Source organism: Rattus norvegicus, chromosome 4, assembly GCF_036323735.1.
Source record: "Rattus norvegicus strain BN/NHsdMcwi chromosome 4, GRCr8, whole genome shotgun sequence".
Taxonomy (NCBI): domain Eukaryota; kingdom Metazoa; phylum Chordata; class Mammalia; order Rodentia; family Muridae; genus Rattus; species Rattus norvegicus.
Window position 1 is genome coordinate 90,091,328 of NC_086022.1, and position 20,109 is coordinate 90,111,436.

The 20,109-nt window shown below is 36.4% G+C and overlaps 2 long non-coding RNA genes across 2 annotated transcripts; one reads left to right on the top strand and one right to left on the bottom strand.

The window, feature by feature from the left end:
* Positions 1-1,366: 1,366 nt before the first annotated feature.
* LOC134486587 (uncharacterized) lies at positions 1,367-2,241 on the bottom strand. The gene is made up of 2 exons (XR_010065808.1): positions 1,962-2,241; positions 1,367-1,497 (listed from the first exon to the last, which is right to left on the bottom strand). It is a non-coding gene; the product is annotated as an uncharacterized LOC134486587 (long non-coding RNA).
* LOC108350862 (uncharacterized) lies at positions 1,512-18,859 on the top strand. The gene is made up of 3 exons (XR_001837822.3): positions 1,512-1,635; positions 17,401-17,535; positions 18,719-18,859. It is a non-coding gene; the product is annotated as an uncharacterized LOC108350862 (long non-coding RNA).
* Positions 18,860-20,109: the final 1,250 nt, after the last annotated feature.

The following is a 20,109-nucleotide window of genomic DNA, read 5'->3' on the forward strand; positions in this document are numbered from 1 at the left end:
TTGAGTGTATGTAACATATTTGCAAGGTTTATGACCTAAACTGGAGCATGAGTAAATTCCTTGGTGCTGATATCATCTCACAACTAGAGCCTGAAAATTTTTTTTTTGTAGTTTCCCATCGAGCCTTACACTTGGTGTTTGAAAAAGCCACATGATCTGATCCCATACATCAGATTAAATTGAAAAAAGGAAAGACAAAACAAATAAAAAACAAAACAAAAATCTCTCACGTTTCTTTGTAAGATAGTAACGTGAAAAATAGCTCTGAATATATTCTATGTAGAATAATTTAAATCTCATTTACATTATAATATAAATATTATTTTGACTATTTGGCAAAATGTCAATAAAAATAATTATTCATGGGCAGGAGAGATGATTAACAGTTAATAAAGCTTGATGCTCTTTCAAAAGTCCCTTGCTTTGATACCAGAACCCACATCTCTTCATGCACAATCTTGTGACTGTCTCTGGGGGATCCAATGATTTCTTCTGGACTGTGAGAACACTCCATCATATACATAAAAACAGAGACACATATGTATATATAAATAAGGTAAAATGAATCTTTAAAAAGAATAAAATGTTCAAGTGTTTCAAAAGACATTTAATAAAGAATTTGATGAATATATGATTAGATGAAATGTCAAAGACAAAAATGGCAGTAATTAAAATAACCAATGAAAATATTCATACCTGAGCCTACTTAATTTAAACTTCAATTTTAATGGAAACAAAGTGTGCAGATTTTTGTTTATGATTTCCAATAATTGACAATCATTTATAATCATCAGGCTTAGAGAACGAATGACCAGATGCTTGAGTAATTCACTTTGTGGAGAAGATGGACAATATAAATTGAATTGTATTTATAATTATGATTTCAGTGATGATAAGGATTTGACATGTGTGTTACATTGGTTGGTGAGTATTGTGACTCATCATTATTGTCATCATTATTATCTTTTTAGTTTACTTGTGCGTGACTGCATACATATCTGCATGTGTGATACCAGAGTGTGCCTGGTATTCACAGTATCCAAACTACAGAGTCAAATACCCTAGATCTAGAGCTACAAATGGCTGTGAGTCACCATGTGGGTGCTGGGAATGGAACCCAGGTCTTCCAAAGGACAGCCAATGATCTTAACTGCCTAGCCATCTTTCCAGCCCATCATTGGTCTTTTTCTATCATACAAAACAAAGCCACACCATTTCTGCTTTTAATTAAAATTCTATCTATGTAGAATGCCTTGATTCATAGATATATCTACACAGTGGGTTCACTATTCTATGATGCTCCTTCAAATTCTCATTGGTACCTGACTTATGGCACCTTATAGTCCAAGAATAAAAATTTGAATTCAGACGTTTTAAAGGAAAATGGGATTTAATTTATGTTTGAGAAATGTAAAAGAGGAGATCTGGGTTTCTTTTTCATCATCATCTTGTTTGTGGAAATAGAACATTATGTATCCAGCTCATTTCATCAGCAGTCTACAGAACAAAGGGAACGATTATGATGATAATAATATAGATTGGAGAAGGAGGGGGGAAAGCCATAATTGGAAACCTTCCTGTCTTTTAAATGCAACTAACTTTGAGCCTAAAGTAGTTATTTTTGGAGAATACCAGGTGAGCGCTCAAGCTGTAAAGTGCTTAGTAGGAGTACGGTTGTGAATGCAATAGTTTAGTATTGTGAATGTGTAATATCCCCCATTTCCTCTTTAAGGGCTTCTACTCGTTTACCTGTGTTTTCCTGTATATCTTTAAGGGAGTTATTATGTCCTCCTTATCATGATCTATCAGTACTATCTCTATCGTTATCATGAGATGTGATTTTAAATCCAAATCTTGCTTTTCTGGTGTGTTGGGGTATCAAGGACTTGCTGTGGTGGGAGAACTAGGTTCTGATGGTACCAAATAATCTTGGTTTCTATTGCTTATGTTCTTCCTCTTACCTCTCGCTATCTGGTTATCTTTGGTGGTAGTTAGTCTTGCTGTCTCTGACGGTAGCTTATCCCTCTTGTGGTCCTGTGAGCCTGTGATCTTATGAGTAAGAGCACTCCGGGGAGACCAGCTCTCGCCAGGTGGGAGTTGGGTATGGAGGGCTGTGGGACAGCTTTAGCTCTGGGCACAGATGGAGACCTGAAGGGTGCAATGTCCCACATTTTGAATAATTCTGAAGTCACCACGAAAGACAGAGGTGAACAATGCTAACTAGAGTAGTGAGGAGAGAATGGACGGATGGACAGGGTGGTTCACACATTATGACATCGCATGGGGGGGGGATTCCATAGTGAAGAATATTCCACAGCGCTCTCTCTCTCTCTCTCTCTCTCTCTCTCTCTCTCTCTCTCTGTCTCTCTCTCTCCATCACTCCCAATCCCCCGTGTCTGTCTTTCTTCCCATAAAATGAAGGGAAAGTAGACAATGTGAGTGGTGAAGCGCAGCAGGAGTTTGTGCCGTTGTGTGTCATGTGCTCATTCTAAAGAAAAACCTAAGACACATGGTAGAGAAAGGAAAGGGAATAGCCATAAAGAGAACACTAGTTGTCCCCTGGGACTTCATTTAAAATAAATTTTAGAAAGCAGTATTTTAATTGATGTGAATTTACTATTCACAGATTGTCTTTCAAGCTTATATTTTTTAAAACTATTGAAAAAGTTTAAAATTGCATTTGTCTTACTGGTTTGATCTCCTCCCTATTCTGCAAATCTTTGTCCTAAATAGAGACATACATACCTTGGGTGAATAGAAACATAATTAACTTTTTATTTTTATAAAAATGTTTTTTTGTTTGCTTTACTTTTGTAAAAATAGATGTGTGTGAGTGGGTGTGGGAAAGTGTGGGAGTGATGTGGGTGCATAACCTGTGGCAGACAGTAGATGGCAGAAGCTTACATAGAGTCACATCATGCTGATCCCAGAATTGAGCCCTCTTCTGTCAACACTCATGCTAGCTTTCACTACCTTCTTTGTTCCCTTAAAACTTGAAGATAAATAGTAAAACAATTTTAACTTTGAAGACAAAGAAATTCCTGAACTATGAAATATTAATTCTAGGGTAAATTTTGGGAAGCTAAATATTTTGAAGCTTTAGAGGTTGCAAGTATTTTTGCACTTTTCTTTGTCGTGCAGACCTCAGTATTTAATTTGTAATATTAATCTCAGGACTTATGCAGAGTTTTATAAAATTAATATAATTTTCTATAAAATTCTTCAAAATAACATCTACTGTTTACTGTACAGAGGTGGAACCCTGTGAAGTGACTATTACATAAACTTCCTTTTATTCCACTGCTTATCAGTAGAATCAATTGTAAAATTGTTTAACTTCATATATTATTTAGGTATAGCAATGATTTTCACAATGAATTTTTTATGCATATATGCCATGTATTTTGATCATATTCTCCCTTTTGTTCTTGTCTCTTTCCTCATCCCAACTGATGATCTACTTTCATATATACATATATAATGTGCACATAAATGTATTATAAAGTTTTATTATAGTATGTATTATATAAATTAAATAATATATTATAATATATGCATATATGTGTCATATGTTATGTGTGGTGATCCAGTAAGTTTAATTAGGAGTAATCACATAAGCATATGTGCAGAGTTATTTACAGGAACACGGGCACCTCATCATCAACTACACCACTGAAAATCATCTTTATCCCTTCCCCAGTAATCATTAATTGCCTGTAGATTCTCAGAAATAAGTGAGAACTGGTGAGGCCCCCCTGTCTCCCAGTAATCTTTATTTTCTATAAAGGCTCAGAAATGGTGGGGTTATCATGATCTTCAGTAACTCCACTGTAGATGGTCTAGTCTGGTTCAGGTTTGAAAAGTTAATAACATTATACTGCTAAGAACAACTCATCTACCTAAAACTTTTTCCTTTTTATCTCTACTGATAGTGATAAGATCAAGAATATTTGCAATAGTAACTTCTCCATGGCAATTAATTCATTTTTGTGAAGGCAAAATATTTTGTTTTTTCCTAATTGTGTTTTTCCCTCTGTTGTATGAAGACATAGTCTCTGATGTATTTCTTCTTTGCCCATTTGCTTGCATTGTCTAGATGACATTCCTTACGTCTGTATTAAACTGATACCATTTCATATTTGTGTTCAAGAAATGAATGCTCATCAGTGTGTTATGTACATGAAAGTAATTGCAGACTACAGACTTAAAGTATTCATTAAGAAAGATTTAAAACATTAAATAGCAAGAGGGCAGAGAGTTGGCTCATATGTTAAGAGTACTTACTGCCCTAACATATAAGCAGGGTTCAAATTCATACACAATCATGTATAACTCCAGTTTCAGGGGATCTGACATTGAAGAATAAATAAATATTTCAAAAACAAATGAGCATCTATTGGAAAATGGTCAAAAGAATGATGCATGGTGAATAATGTCTTGGGAGAACTGTGAGAGATGCTCCAGGAGTAAAAAGCTTTTACCACAAGTGCATTTTGTTTCATGGATTGTTCTATGATGTGATTATTTGTCTCCTATAACAATTATTTTTATTCATTTTTATAAGATATGTTCATTGGCTGTCAGATCATAACTATAGAACACAATCTGGTCTGTCCTGAGAAAGTTACAGTTAAGGGCTACAAATGTTGATATTTTGTATGTGCCAACAAATGTTTATTTACATATTTTTCTAACATTGTTTTCTGATTTCAAACAACTTTCCCTGCATAAATTGTTTCTTTGTTACATTCATGTATAAATGTACATTAAAGCTGAAGTAAGGTTGTCTACAGCATTAGACTGTAATCAAACCCATTTTTTCAGGTCCTTAAACCCCAGGTTGAACAGACAATATCTGCACAGGTTAACAAAAGTTTATAAACTTAAAATTTTAAGGTTTTCTTTCTTATTTATATTATAATTATTTACTTTATTTCTTGAAAATTATAACATAACTACATAATGTCCCACTTCCCTTTTCTTTCTCAATGCTTTCCTATATACCCCTCCTTGCTTTCTTTGAAATTTATAGCCTCTTTTCTCATTAGTTGCTGTTACACACATATACGCATTGTAATATACAAAAATGTTCCCAAATAGCTAAATAGAACCTGCTTCCTTGAAAATGAAAACTGTCAGGAAACAAGCTATGGGGAAGAATTGCCAAAGGGATATGGGTAACTTAACATTTTAAGATAGGTTTGTATTGTATGGGAAAGTCAACTGCTAACTTTTAAAACTGTTTGTCCTTATGAGTACAGAAATTCATTGAAGGTAATACAGCAGGTGTAGTGGAAATGTCGGTAAGCAAATAATGACCATGATGTAAGTTCTATATGTGATATATATGCCAAGTAAACAATTTAGGGCTGTTTGTCTTCATTTTCATCACTTTCAATCAGTCTTTATGAATACAATGTGACACCTTAAGATATGTGAAAAAATGTTTTAATATAAGAAATATGAAAAAATAAGTATTCAGGGTGTCTCTTCATTTGGAGTACATACAGGATGGGTAGACAAACTCTGGACCCAGAACACTGGATAGTGAGAGGGTATATACCTGATATCGAGATGCCTGACCCTCAAATAGGAGTAACACTGCCCTTCCATTCTACCTGTAGCTGACACTCAGTGTTGATATATTTGTGTCTTAGGTGCAATGGAGCAGCAAAAATCCAGGGGTAAGCAGTCAGTTGTTTTTTAAGATACAGGAAAATACAAACAACACAGAACAGACTAAACGTGGTAAACTCTTATATTAGAAATCCTTGGACATGATTTAAAAAAGCACATAGGGTTTCTAGCTGGGGCCCGAAACTCACTGATCCCGGCCCACAGCTCCCTGCACCCAAACACTGTGGGAGAGAGAGCTCACCGCCCAGAGAGGTGGGCACTCCTGAGACTGCAGGACAGGAGAGACCTCTAGTACTGCCCACTCCTACCCACAGCTGTGGCCCAATAGGAAACCTTACAGGGCCTCTGGGAACAGGAAGATGGGGCACTCAATGCTGCGGTTCACACACTGCCCGGATCTGAAGGGACCCAGTCAAACAGCTCCCTGCACCCAAATCCCATGGGAGGGAGAGCTAGATCTCCAGAGGGGCAGGCAAACCTGGTAAGCCAGAGGAGACTTCTCTCTGCCCACATTTCTGACAGTAGAGGAAAAACGCCTAGTGCCATCTGGGCCCCCTGTGCACAGGGTCCCTACTGAAGGCGGGGCAGGCCCTTCTGGTTTCGGCCCTCACAGAGAGCTGAAACCTGGATCTGAGAAGTGACTCAAGGCCTGAGAACAGAGGTAAGACCAACTTTTCTGCTCCAAGTGACCTGCTTGGTGGACTCAGTACACATGTCCACAGGAATACCTGAAGACCAGTAGACAGGAACGACTACACGCCTGAAAGCAGAATACTCTGTTCAAATAACTGGCTGAAAGAGAGGAGGAAAACAGGTCTACAGCACTCCTGACACACATGGTTATAGGACAGTCTAACCACTGTCAGAAATAGCCGAACAAGATAACACCAGAGACAAAGTGATGGCAAGAGGCAAGCACAGGAAACCAAGCAACAGAAAACAAGATTACATGGCATCATTGGAGCCCAATTCTCCCACCAAAGGAAACACTGAATATCCAAACACACCAGAAAAGCAAGACCTAGATTGAAAATCACATTTGATCATGGTGATGGAGGACTTCAAGAAAGACATAAAGAACTCCCTTAGAGAAATGCAGGAAAACACAAATAAACAAGCAGAAGCCTATAGAGAGGAAATGCAAAATTCCCTGAAAGAAATACAGGAAAACACAATCAAACATGTGAAAGAATTAAAAATGGAAGTAGAAGCCATAAAAAAAGCACAAAGGGAGACAACTCTGGATATAGAAAACCAAAGGAAGAGACAAGGAGCTGTAGAAACAAGTATTACTAACAGAATGCAAGGGATAGAAGAGAGAATCTCAGGAGCAGAAGATTCCATATACATCATCGATACAACTGTCAAAGATAATGTAACATGGAAAAATATACAGGCCTAAAACATATAGGAAATCCAGGACACAATGAGAAGATCAAACCTAAGGATAATAGGTATAGAAGAGAGTGAAGACTCCCAACTCAAAGGACCAGTAAATACCTTCAACAAAATCATAGAAGAAAACTTCCCTAACCTAAAGAAATAGATGCCCATAAACATACAGGAAGCCTACAGAACTCCACATAGATTGTATCAAAAAAGAAACTACTCCTGTCACATAATAGTCAAAACACCAAATGCACAAAACAAAGAAAGAATATTAAAAGCAGTAAGGGAAAAAAGTTACATAATATATAAAGGCAGACCTATCAGAATTACACAAAACGACTCACCAGAGACTATGAAAGCCAGAAGATCCTGGACAGATGTATCACAGACCCTAATAGAACACAAATGCCAGCCCAGGTTACTGTATCCAGCAAAGCTCTCAATTAACATAGATGGAGAAACCAAGATATTCCATGACAAAACCAAATCTACACAATATCTTTTTACAAATCCATCCCTAAAAAGGATAATAAATGGTAAAGCCCAAAACAAGGAGGCAAGATACACCGTAGACAAAGCAAGAAACTAATAGTCTTGGCAACAAAACAAAGAGAAGACAAGCACAAACATAATCTCACATCCAAACACAAATATAACATGAAGCAACAATCAATATTCCGTAAAATGTCTCAACATCAATGGACTCAATTCCAAAATAAAAAGACACAGATTAACAAACTGGATACGCAATGAGGATCCAACATTTTGCTGCCTACAGGAAACACACCTCAGAGACAGAGACAGACACTATCTCAGAGTAAAAGTCTGGGAAACAGCTTTCCAAGCAAATGGTCTGAAGAAGGAAGCTGGAGTAGCCATTCTAATATCGAATAAAATCAATTTTCAGCCAAAAGTCATCAAAAAAGGTAAGGCAGGACACATTATATTCATCAAAGGGAAAATCCACCAAGATGAACTCTCAATCCTAAATATCTATGCTCCAAATACAAGGGCTCCTACATGCATAAAAGAAACCTTACTAAAGCTCAAAGCACACATTGCACCTCACACAAAAATAGTAGGAGATTTCAACACCCCACTCTCATCAATGGGCAGATCATGGAAACAGAAATTGAACAGAGATATAGACAGACTAAGAGAAGTCATGAGCCAAATGGACTTAACAGATATTTATAGAACATTCTATACTAAAACAAAAGGATATACCTTCTTCTCACCATCTCATGATACTTTTCCGAAATTGACCACAGATAGAGAAAGAAAGAAAGAATCCTATGCGTGCTATCAGACCAACACGGGCTAAAGCTGGTCTTCAATAACAATAAGGGAAGAACAGCCACATATACATGGAAGTTGAACAATGCTCTACTCAGTGATAACCTGGTCAAGGAAGAAAAAAGAGAGAAATTAAAGACTTCTTAGAATTTAATGAAAATGAAGGTACAACATACCCCAACTTATGGAACACAATGAAAGCTGTGCTAAGAGGAAAACTCACAGCACTGAGTGACTGCAGAAAGAAATAGGAAAGAGCATATATCATCAGCTTGACAGCACACCTAAAAGCTCTAGAATGAAATGAAGCAAACACATCCAGGAGGAGAAGAAGGCAGGAAATAATCAAACTCAGAGTTGAAATCAACCAAGTAGAAACAAAAAGGACTATACAAAGAATCAATAGAACAAAAAGTTGGTTCTTTAAGAAAATCAAGAAGATACATAAACCCTTAGCCAGATTAACCAGAGGACACAGAGAGTGTGTCCAAATTAAAAAATCAGAAATGAGAAGGGAGACATAATAACAGAGCCAGGGGAAATTAAAAAAAATCATCAGATCCTACTACAAAAGCCTATATTCAACAAAACTTGAAAATCTGGAGGTAATGGACAATTTCCTAGACAGATACCATGTACCCAAGTTAAATCAGTAACGAATAATCAACTTAAACAACCCCATAACTCCTAAAGAAATAGAAGCAGTCATTAAAAGTCTCCCAACGAAAAAGAGCCCAGGTCCAGATTGATTCAGTGCAGAATTTTACCAGACCTTCATAGAAGACCTCATACCAATACTATGCAAACTATTCCAATAAACTGAAACGGATGGAGTGCTACCGAATTCCTTCTATGAAACCATAATTACTTTTATACCTAAACCACACAAAGACTCAACAAAGAAAGAGAACTTCAGAACAATTTCCCTTATGAATATCGACGCAAAGATACTCAATAAAATTCTTGCAAATCAAATCCAAGAGCACATCAAAACAATCATCCATCATGATCAAGTAGGCTTCATTCCAGGGATGCAGGGATGGTTTAGTATATGGAAAACCATCAACATAATTCACTACATAAACAAACTGAAAGATGAAATTCACACTATTCTGTCATTAGATGCTGAGAATGCATTAGACAAAATTCAACAACCCTTAATGATAAAAGTCTTGGAAAGAACAGGAATTGAAAGCCCATACCAAAACATAGTAAGGGCCATATACGGGTAGATAATATTAAACTAAATGGAGAGAAACTTGAAGCAATCCCACTAAACCAGGGACTAGACAAGGCTGCCCACTCTCTCCCTACTTATTCAAAATAAATCTTGAAGTTCTAGCCAGAGCAATCAGACAACAAAAGGAGATCAAGGGGATACAGATTGGAAAAGAAGAAGTCAAAATATCACTATTTGCAGATGATATGATAGTATATTTAAGTGATCACAAAAGTTCCACCAGAGAACTACTAAAGCTGATTAACAAGTTCAGCAAAGTGGCTGGGTATAAAATTAACTCAAATAAATCAGTAGCCTTCCTCTACACAAAAGAGGAACAAGCCAAGACAGAAATTAGGGAAACGACACCTTTCATAATAGTCACAAATAATATAAAGTATCTCGGTGTGACTTTAACCAAGCAAGTGAAAGATCTATGTGATAAGATCCTGAAGCCTCTGAAAAAAGAAATTGAAGAAGACCTCAGAAGATGGAAAGATCTCCTGTGCTCATGGATAGGCATGATTAATATAGCAAAAATGGCTATTTTACCAAAATCGATCTACAGATTCAATGCAATACCCATCAAAATTATAATCCAGTTCTTCATAGAGTTAGACAGAAAAATTTGTAAATTCATCTTGAATAACAAAAAACCCAGGATAGCTAAAACCATCCTTAATTATAAAAGGACTTCCGGGAGAATCACTAGCTCTGAACTCAAGCAGTATTACAGAGAAATAGTGATAAAAACTGCATGGTATTGGGGCAGAGACAGGCAGATAGACCAGTGGAATAGAATTGAAGATCCTGAAATGAACCCACACACATACAGTCACTTGATTTTTGACAAAGGAGCCAAAACCATCCAATGGAAAAAAGATAGCATTTTCAGCAAATGGTGCTGGTTCAACTGGAGGTCAGCATGTAGAAGAATGAAGATCAATCCATGCTTATCACCCTGTACAAAGCTTAAGTCCAAGTGGATCAAGGACCTCCACATCAAACCAGATACACTCAAACTAATAGAAGAAAAAGTGGGGAAGAATGTCGAACACATGGGTGCTGGAGAAAATATCCTGAACAAAACACCAATGGCTTATGCTCTATGATCAAGAATCGACAAATGGGATCTCACAAAATTGCAGAGCTTCTGTAATGCAAAGTACACTGTTAGGACAAAATGGCAACGAACAGATTGGGAAAAGATCTTTACCAATCCTACAACTGATAGAGGTGTCATATCTAAAATATATAAAGAACTCTAGAAGTTAGACTGCAGGGAGACGAATAACCCTATTTAAATGGGGTTCAGAGCTAAACAATGAATTCACAGCTGAGGAATGCTGAATGGCTGAGAAGCACCTTAAGAAATGTTCAACATCTTTAGTCATATGGGAAATGCAAATCAAACAACCCTGAGATTTCACCTCACACCAGTGAGAATGGCTAAGATCAAAAACTCAGGTGACAGCAAATGCTGGTGAGGATGTGGAGAAAAGGAACACTCCTCCATTGTTGGTAGGATTGCAGACTGGTCCAACCATCCTGGAAATCAGTCTGGAGGTTCCTCAGAAAATTGGACATTGACCTACCTGAGGACCCAGCTATACCTCTCTTGGGCATATACCCAAAAGATGCTCCAACAATATAACAAAGACACATGCTCCACTATGTTCATAGCAGCCTTATTTATAATAGCCAGAAGTTGGAAAGAACTCAGATGCCCTTCAACAGAGGAATGGATACAGAAAGTGTGGTACATCTACACAATGGAATACTACTCAGCTATCAAAAACAATGACTTTGTGAAATTAATAGGCAAATGGGTGGTACTGGAAAATATCATCCTTAGTGAGATAACCCAATCACAGAAAAATACACGTGGTATGCACCCATTGATAACTGGATATTAGCCCAAATGCTTGAATTACCCTAGATGCACAGAACACATGAAACTCAAGAAGGATGACTGAAATTCAAATACTTCGGTCTTTCTTTAAAAGGGGAACAAGAATATCCTTGAGAGGGAATAGGGAGGCAAAGCGTAGAACAGAGACAGAAGGAACACCCATTCAGAGCCTGCCCCACATGTGGCCTATACATATACAGCCACCAAACTAGATAAGATGGCTGAAGCAAAGAAGTGCAAACTGACAGGAACCGGATGTAGATCTCTTCTGAGAGACACGGCCAGAATAGGGCAAATCCATAGACGAATGCTTGCTGCAAACCACTGAAGTGAGAACAGGACTCCTGTTGAAGGATTCAGAGAAAGGTCTGAAAGAGCTTGAAGGGGCTCAAGACCCCATATGAACAACAATGCCAACCAATAAGGGCTTCCAGGGACTAAGCCACTACCCAAAATCTATTCAGGGGCTGACTCTGGGCGACACCTGCATAGGTAGCAATGAATAGCCTAGTAAGGGCACCAGTGGAAGGGGAAGCCCTTGGTCCTGCCAAGACTGAACCCCCATTGATTGGGATTGTTGGGGGAGGGAGGTAATGGGGGGAGGATTAGGAGGGGAACACCCATATGGAAGGGGAGGGGGAGAGTTTATGGTGTTGTTGGCCTGGAAACTGGGAGAGGGAATAAGAATTTTAATGTAAATAAGAAATATCCAATTTAATAAAGATAGAGAAAAAAAAGAATAGTGATTGTTGCTTCCTTCTATTTTTGGTTTTAGAGGTCAAATTTGTTTGTGTGTCTCTCTTTTTGTTTCATTGCAAGGAAATTATATTCTTGCTTTTTGTGTGGTGTCTTTTCTCTCTTTGTGTTGCAGTTTTCTATTATCTTTTTATGGATGGATTTTTAGAAAGATATTGTGTAAATTTGGTTTTGTCATGGAATATCTTGGTTTCTCCATCTATGCTAATTGAGAGTTTTGCTGGATATAGTAACTTGGGTTGGCATTTGTGTTCTCTTAGTTTGTGCATGACTTCTGTCCAGGATCTTTTGGCTTTCAGTTTCTGCTGAGAAGTCTGGTGTAATACTTTTAGGTCTGCCTTTATGTGTCACTTGACCTTTTTTCCTTACTGTTTTTAATATTCTTTTTTTGTTTTGTGCAGTTGGTGTGTTAACTATTATGTGACAGGGATTTATCTTCTGTTCCAATCTATTTGAAGTTTTGTAAGCTTCTTATATGTTTATGGGCATCTCTTTCTTTAGGTTAGGAAAGTTTTGTTCTATAATTTTATTGAGTATATTTACTGGCCCTTTAAGTTGGGAATCTTCACTTTCTTCTATACCTGTTATCCTTAGGTTTGATCTTCTCATTTTGTCATCGATTTCCTGGATGTTTTGGGCTAGGAGATTTTTGTGTTTAACATTATTTTTGACTGTTTTTTTCATTGTTTTCTATAATATCTTTTCCTCCTGATATTCTCTCTTCTATCTCTTGTATTCTGTTGATGATGCTTGTATCTATGACTCCTTGTTTCTTCCTTAGGTTCTTATACCCAGGGTTGTCTCCCTTTGTTTTTATTTCAATTTTTAAATCCTGAAAGTTTTTTTTTCTCAATTCCTTCACCTGTTTTGTTGTCTTTTCCTATAATTCTTTCTGGGATTTTTGTGTTTCCTCTGTAAGTGCTTCTACTTGTTTACTTGTGTTCTACTGCCTTTCTTAAGGGAGTTCTTTATGTCCTTCTTAAAGTCCTCCATCATTATCAAAAGATGCGATTTTGAATGTACATCTTGTTTTCTGGTGTTTTTGGATATCCAGTATTTTTTTGGTGGGGGCTCTGATGATGCCAAGTATTCTTGGTTTCTGTTGCTTAGGTTCCTGTGCTTGCCTCTAGCCATTTGCTTGTCTCTAGTGTTCGCTTGTCTTGACCCTGTTGTAGGCCTCTGTGTCAGCACTCCTGTAGAACTGTTTTCCTGTTTTCTTTCAGCCTTTCCTGAGAACAGGTGCTCTGATTTCAGGTGTGTCGGCACTGCTGGAAACTGTCTTCCAGCTCTAGGCATGGGCATGGATCACATGTTCCTGCCCTTGTTTGCTCCTAGGTCCTTGCACCAAGGGGGCACTGTTGGCACTAGGCGATTCCTTGCATCTGGACTGTGGGCAGAGGGTACTGTCCTCTGATTTTTCAGGAGTGTCCATACTTCTGTGGGACCAGCTCTCTCCCCTGTGGGATTTGGGTGCAGGGAGCTGTTTGGCTGGTTCAGTTCAGTCCTGGGCATAGACCAGAACTGTGGGTACAGGTAGCTGACTGTTCCTGTATTCTTGTGTCCAGAAGCACTCTCTAGTATCCCCTTGGACCAGGGACCTGGGTAGAGGTGTGCAGAAGTGGCAGTCTGTCCTGTAGTCTCAGGATGTCTGCACTCCTGGGTGCTTGTCCAATAATTTGGTTAAACTTTCAAACTCATAATGAGAGTTAAAAGAGAAAAACATGATAGAGTGAATCACACACAGAGTAAGAGTGCGACACACACACACACACACACACAGAGAGAGAGAGAGAGAGAGAGAGAGAGAGAGAGAGAGAGAGAGAGAGAGAGAGAGAGAGCACCCTGAATCTCATCTTCAAGACTTCAAGACTCAGGACCAAAAAAGAATGGCCAACACCCAACCCTTCCTCTCAAGAACCTGGAGCTTTTACACTTCCTGAGAAGGTTGCTGAATTCCAAATGTTGCACAACTGCAAAAACTAACTGAAGCTGACAACATCATGACCTTGCTAGACGAGAGAGAAATGAGAGTCATTTACTGTGGACAGTTTGAGCAACCCTACACTTGATACTAACTGAAAGCACATTCTTATAATATTTCTGTGTGTTTTAAAGAAACTAAAATTCCAAAATTCTCATTACAACCAATTTCACAGGATGATACCGGATATTTGGGAGAGAATTTTGGAATCTGAAAAAAGATAGTGAGAGTGGATATGACCAAGGTACACTATGTATCTATATAAAAATTTTAAAAATAATGTATAATACACCTCTGAAAAACTTACATCTTAACCAACAAAATTGAAAATTACTCAATTTATCTTGAAGACATTTTCAAACTAGTGCTTAATTATCTTTTGATGTTCACTGGCTTTCTTAGTCACTGTTGTAGTGTTATGACAATGTCACTAAACCAACTTGTTCTTTTTGACTTTGTTTCTGGATGTCAATAATTCAGGAACATTTACATTACGCTCCACTGAATTCTAATCCCATCAGTTAAATAAAAACTATGCCAGCCACTCAGGAATATCAGGGATGACTACTTATCAATATAACAGAAACAAAATCAATTGATTCTGTAGGACAAACATTGTGTATCATATATTTGAGGAATAGGTTCTCTCTTTTAGAGTTATTGTATCATAGCTAATATCAGAGATAATAATATTAATTTTAATCCAGCCATATGTCCAAAACAAGGACTTATTTTTGATGTTTCAATTTGCATGTTTATTCATGTGTGTGTTTGTTTGCAGGTGTGGGTGTATGTACATGACTACTGGTTTTGAAGTGAACATTGCAGGAAATATGTAGACAGGGACAAAGTCAAACAAAGTGTACAATTTTAACTCTTTCTTCCTTTAATCTGAGTGATTTCTAAGAGGAAAATTGTTCTTAATGCCTTGCTATACAAAGACTTTTGAAATAAAAATATAATTGCTTCTTTTTTATTTTCATTGAATACATTTAGTATGCAGATTTTATTACATACTTTTAAGATTATTTTTTTCATGTCAATGCAGCTTCTTAACATGAATCTATAATCTATTTTTGCACTTGTTTCTTAATCATATTTTGTATGATATAAAATCATTATCATGTACATATGTATTTTCATGTAAGATATCAGAAAATTATAAAGTATACACAGGAATACACAATTGTGCAATGAGCACATTATATATAAGTTTTTCTATCACAATATTAAATACTTTTTTTTCTTTACTTGAACATGTATAATTTACTTTCCTAACATTGGTTTATCCACTAAATGTATTTTATCATTTTATGCATGTGGGTGTTTGGTCCACATGGTGCACTGTGAGTATATAGTACCCTCCAATTCTATAAGACATTTCTCAGAAATGAAGTTACAGGAGATTAAATGCAAACATTTGGGTGCGGGGACTCAAGCACATATGTTCTTCCTGATGAATTTAACTCACGTTATTTTTTAGTTTTCAGAGAAATTCAGTACTATCTAACTAGCAGGCAATTATGTGAGTACAATGGCAGAAAATAGTCAATTCAGGATGCTGATGCGTGAGGTTAAATATTTTAACCAATACAGAGTCATGAGCATGACATTCTATGTCAGGTAAGAAAAGTTACTTGGGTAGAAGAAACAATGTGTTTGTTGAAATGGGAATCAAGACATTACAATATGTTTCTGCAAATCAAAGGATGATTTGAATCTAATTTGTGGAAAACTGGATTTGAGAATTTCTGCATCTAAAATATATTATACTTGAGTATTCACATTTTGATTGTTTTAATCTTTATATTAAAATTATGAAAATACTAACACAGTAAATAGAAATCTGTTATGAAACCTATTTTTGCTAAAAGTAAAATATTATTGAATGTGAATATGAGTAAAGGAAAAGCTAATATCAAATATGAAAAAAGTAGTGTTATAACTTCACTGTGAAGAATGCTCCTCTTCTTGCAAGCCATCCTGTTAACTGGATACCATCATTGCATGAATGAGGTCACTTGCTTCACTTTGGTAACTTGGAAAATCCTGTCAATTTAGGATCTTAGCCCCATTCCCATCCATAAGCCTTGGTGCACACAAGAAGTCAGTTCATTTCTGACAAGAATCTTAGACTAAAGAGATGATCAATGAAGACATTTGCAAACAAAAGAATAGCATAATAGAAGACTGAATCAAGGTCAGAAATGTGTTTCACTTTCAGCAAGTTGTGTTTTCTTGGGGGACAAACAGATGTGTGATAATAAATGTGAAATAAGAAGTTGTAGGTTGATGTCAAGTTGATACATAATTGGACAGTAGAGAGTGGGACAAAGTTTTTGTAAGGTGGGAAAGAAGAGGAAACAGGAGATTAAGATGGAGTCTACGGAGGAGGATGGTTCAGATTTTGATGAACTAGGTTGATTTTTATCTTGTGTAGGTGGACAGTTTATATCTTTATCAATTGGCAGTGAATTTATTGTGTGGATGAATTGTTGATTGAGAATTGTTTATTACTATTATTGGGTATTTTTTACTTACATTTCAAATATTATTTCTTTTCCCGGTTTCCTGGCCATAAGCCCCATATCTCATTCCCTCCCCCATCTTCTATAAGGGTGTACCCCTCCTAACAACCTCCCATTCCTACTCCCCAACATTCTCCTACACTGGGGGGAGGTCCAGCCTTGGCAGGACCAAGGACCTCTCCTCCCATTGGTGGCCAACTAGGCCAGTGGATTGAGAATTTAACATATAAATCTAATTGCTAAATTACAAGTTTCTAGAACTTTGATTTTACTGGGCTCAAGAGGACAGTGTGTGAAAGAAATGGCTAAGAGGCAGTTGGAGCATGTGGATCTGGTTCTGTTGCCGATATGGAGTTAGAATGCGCAGGGCTCACAGAATGAAGGGTGTGTGTGTGTGTGTGTGTGTGTGTGTGTGTGTGTGCCAGGCGTGGTAATTACTACCTAGGGGACCAGGAGGAGAGGGCTGCTAAAACGGAGACAGTTGGGAGAAGGCAGCTTGGATAGTAGCAGCCGGATCAACTTGGATCTGGCTCCCAGGAACTGATAAAAACCATTCATTTTTAATTTAGGCGAGTATCGCTGTTTCAGGATTGACTGCATTATTTACATGTTCTGTAAGGGATGTGATATTTATCAAGAGTGATTTTAGTAAATAAATGATTCATTGTGTCTCATTTAACAGAGTATTTCTTCCAAAAAGAATGTTCTGAAGTCAACAGGACTGATTCCATCCTTGGGACCTGGGAATTGCTTGATGCAAGTCATCATTTTCCAAAAATCTACTTTTACCCACCACCTATGGGAGGTTTAGAATGAAGTGAGTAAAATCACCATTATCTGTTCTTCACCAGTATGGGGGAAGATGCAAATACGAACGAATTTTGCCAGGTGGCACAAAAAACAACAAAAACAAATATTTAAATACAAGCTTTGATAAAATTGGTAAAACAAAACAGTCATGTACTGGATTTTTTAAATTTCATGTTAGAAGATAAAAAAAGGTTCCCTGACTCAATAATTTAATGCAGAAATGATAAAATATGTTATAGTATGTTAGGGATAATGGGATTATTATGAAAGAATTTACGATGTTTTAAAAATAAAAATTAAAAACAAATAGCAGCTATATCTGAGTAATATTATATAGATAGAAATAGTTATATTTATGAATAAACTTATATTTCATAAGTTATTTTATATGAAATAATACATAGTTTGCATAATATAAGATATAATATAACTATTATAATAATATGATAAATATAATCATCTGATGATAATCAGTTAGACATGATGCCATGAATTTGAAGGAGGGTGTGGATGGGCACACAATCAGATTTTTATGAGGAAAAGGGAAGTTTCAAAATTGTGTAACTATATTAAATCTCAATACTAAATAATAAGTAAATAAATAGGAAACAGTATATCACATTTTATGAAGGAAAATTTATTTATTACCAGGACCAAGTGAAGTTTTTATTGTAATATATTTTGTCTCAAACACCACCATCCTATTCAAAGTCCAGTTTCTTAATGATGGGAATTAGTATGAGAATCTGACTGGACACTAGGTATGTAAATATTATATGGGGGAAAGCGTTTTTTCTTTTTGTTAATTGCAACATAACTGTGTCCCCTGAATTTAGTTTCATGATATACTGGTGCAGAAATGTGCTTACTAACATATTTTAAGTATAATCATGATTGTATGAAATTCAAGTTGAATCGTGCAGGATAATAATTTTTAATAACGATTCAATTCTAATTTTAATATTCCTGATTTTAAATCTGTGTCCTGGGTAATATGGGATGGAGACTTATCTTATCTCCATAAGAATGTCTGATCTGACTTCAGAATATTTCCTTGACTGGCATCACCATTCTGGTAGGGAGGGTGGGGTGAAGTGCAGGATTTACAAACTGATGAGAAGACTTGAACTTAGGCTATTAGGTGAGATTATAGTGACTGTCTCTTCTGACTTTTCCTCAATAAAACACAGCAACTGGAAGAAATATCACAGAAGAAATGCAAGAATACCGAAAGCTGACTCAGCAACTTGGAATTCCTACTGAAAATATTGAAAATGTCTATGGAATCGGTAAATTAGTTCCCGTAAAAATGAATTGAAATTAGTACAAATGATAAAGATTCTTGTTTTTTATTTCAGCAATATAATATTCTGACATGAGAATATGAAGAAAATCCAGTAGAATTTGAAACTGTTTCCCTTTTTGTCTCACCTCACAGATGAATGTGCTAAATTGGAGCCTTGATCTAATGAGCAGAATCATTGTATGAGTCACTATTCTCGATTCACTAGAATTAAATTTTGAGTTCAAATCAAGATCGTAAATACAAAGTATTTACAATTATCACTGGAAATTCTGCACACAATACTGTTATTGAAAACCATTACTGGATTTATATTTGATAAAGTCAATTGATTTCAGTTCTGCAAAAGGGTTTTCAACAAAGTACTCAATGCACATTATTCAGTGGAATTGATCAAGAGCTGATATCAAAGTCACATTAATCACCTTACCATAAATGGGAATATTTTTGTGCATTTCAAAATTGTAGGAGTTACAATTACATAGAATTCCTAAGGATATCAGGTATTTCAGTTACTTTTCTGTTGTTGTATGGTTTATTTGGGTAGTTTCCAAAAATATCTTAAAGGAACATGCTGAAGGACCTTGTCAGGTTAGAATAAATAGAGGTTAGGGCAAATTAATCACTCAGCAGACTATTCTCTGAAGAATGAAAACTTGATCATTGGGGTCAGCACTTCCTGGGATCTATAAGAGTCTATTGGATGTCTTTGGGAGCTCGAGAGAAGGCAAAGAGTAAATAAAACAGGGAAAAGATTCACAAACAAATGCAAACACAGACACACACACACACACAGACACACAGACACACACACACACACACACACACACACACACACACACACACACACTCACAGAGTCAGTGAATGAAGTACGAGAAGCTCCAAAAAATTTTACTTTTTCTCCCACAGCTTATATATCCCAGCAACGTCTTTCAAGCTGCATAAACATTACAATGTGGTTACATTCTATTTTTCTTTTAATGAATGATGAGATTTAAACAGTGTTTTCTGAAGTATATTTACTTGAAAAGCAATTCATATATCACATGTGAAGGAAAAAAACAAAACATTCCCAGGAAACAACATACATAAGATGGCTATGTAATTTTCTTGGCCATTTTCTTTTTGCTGAAAGGCTGCAACTTGTGGTTAATGAAGAGATGATGAGCTATTTTATTATTTATCTTTAAAAATAATCTTATATAAATTTTCAAAAATCACAAATATAAATTTTATATAAAATCTATCAGTCATTTCTACATTAAATTTTCTCGGTG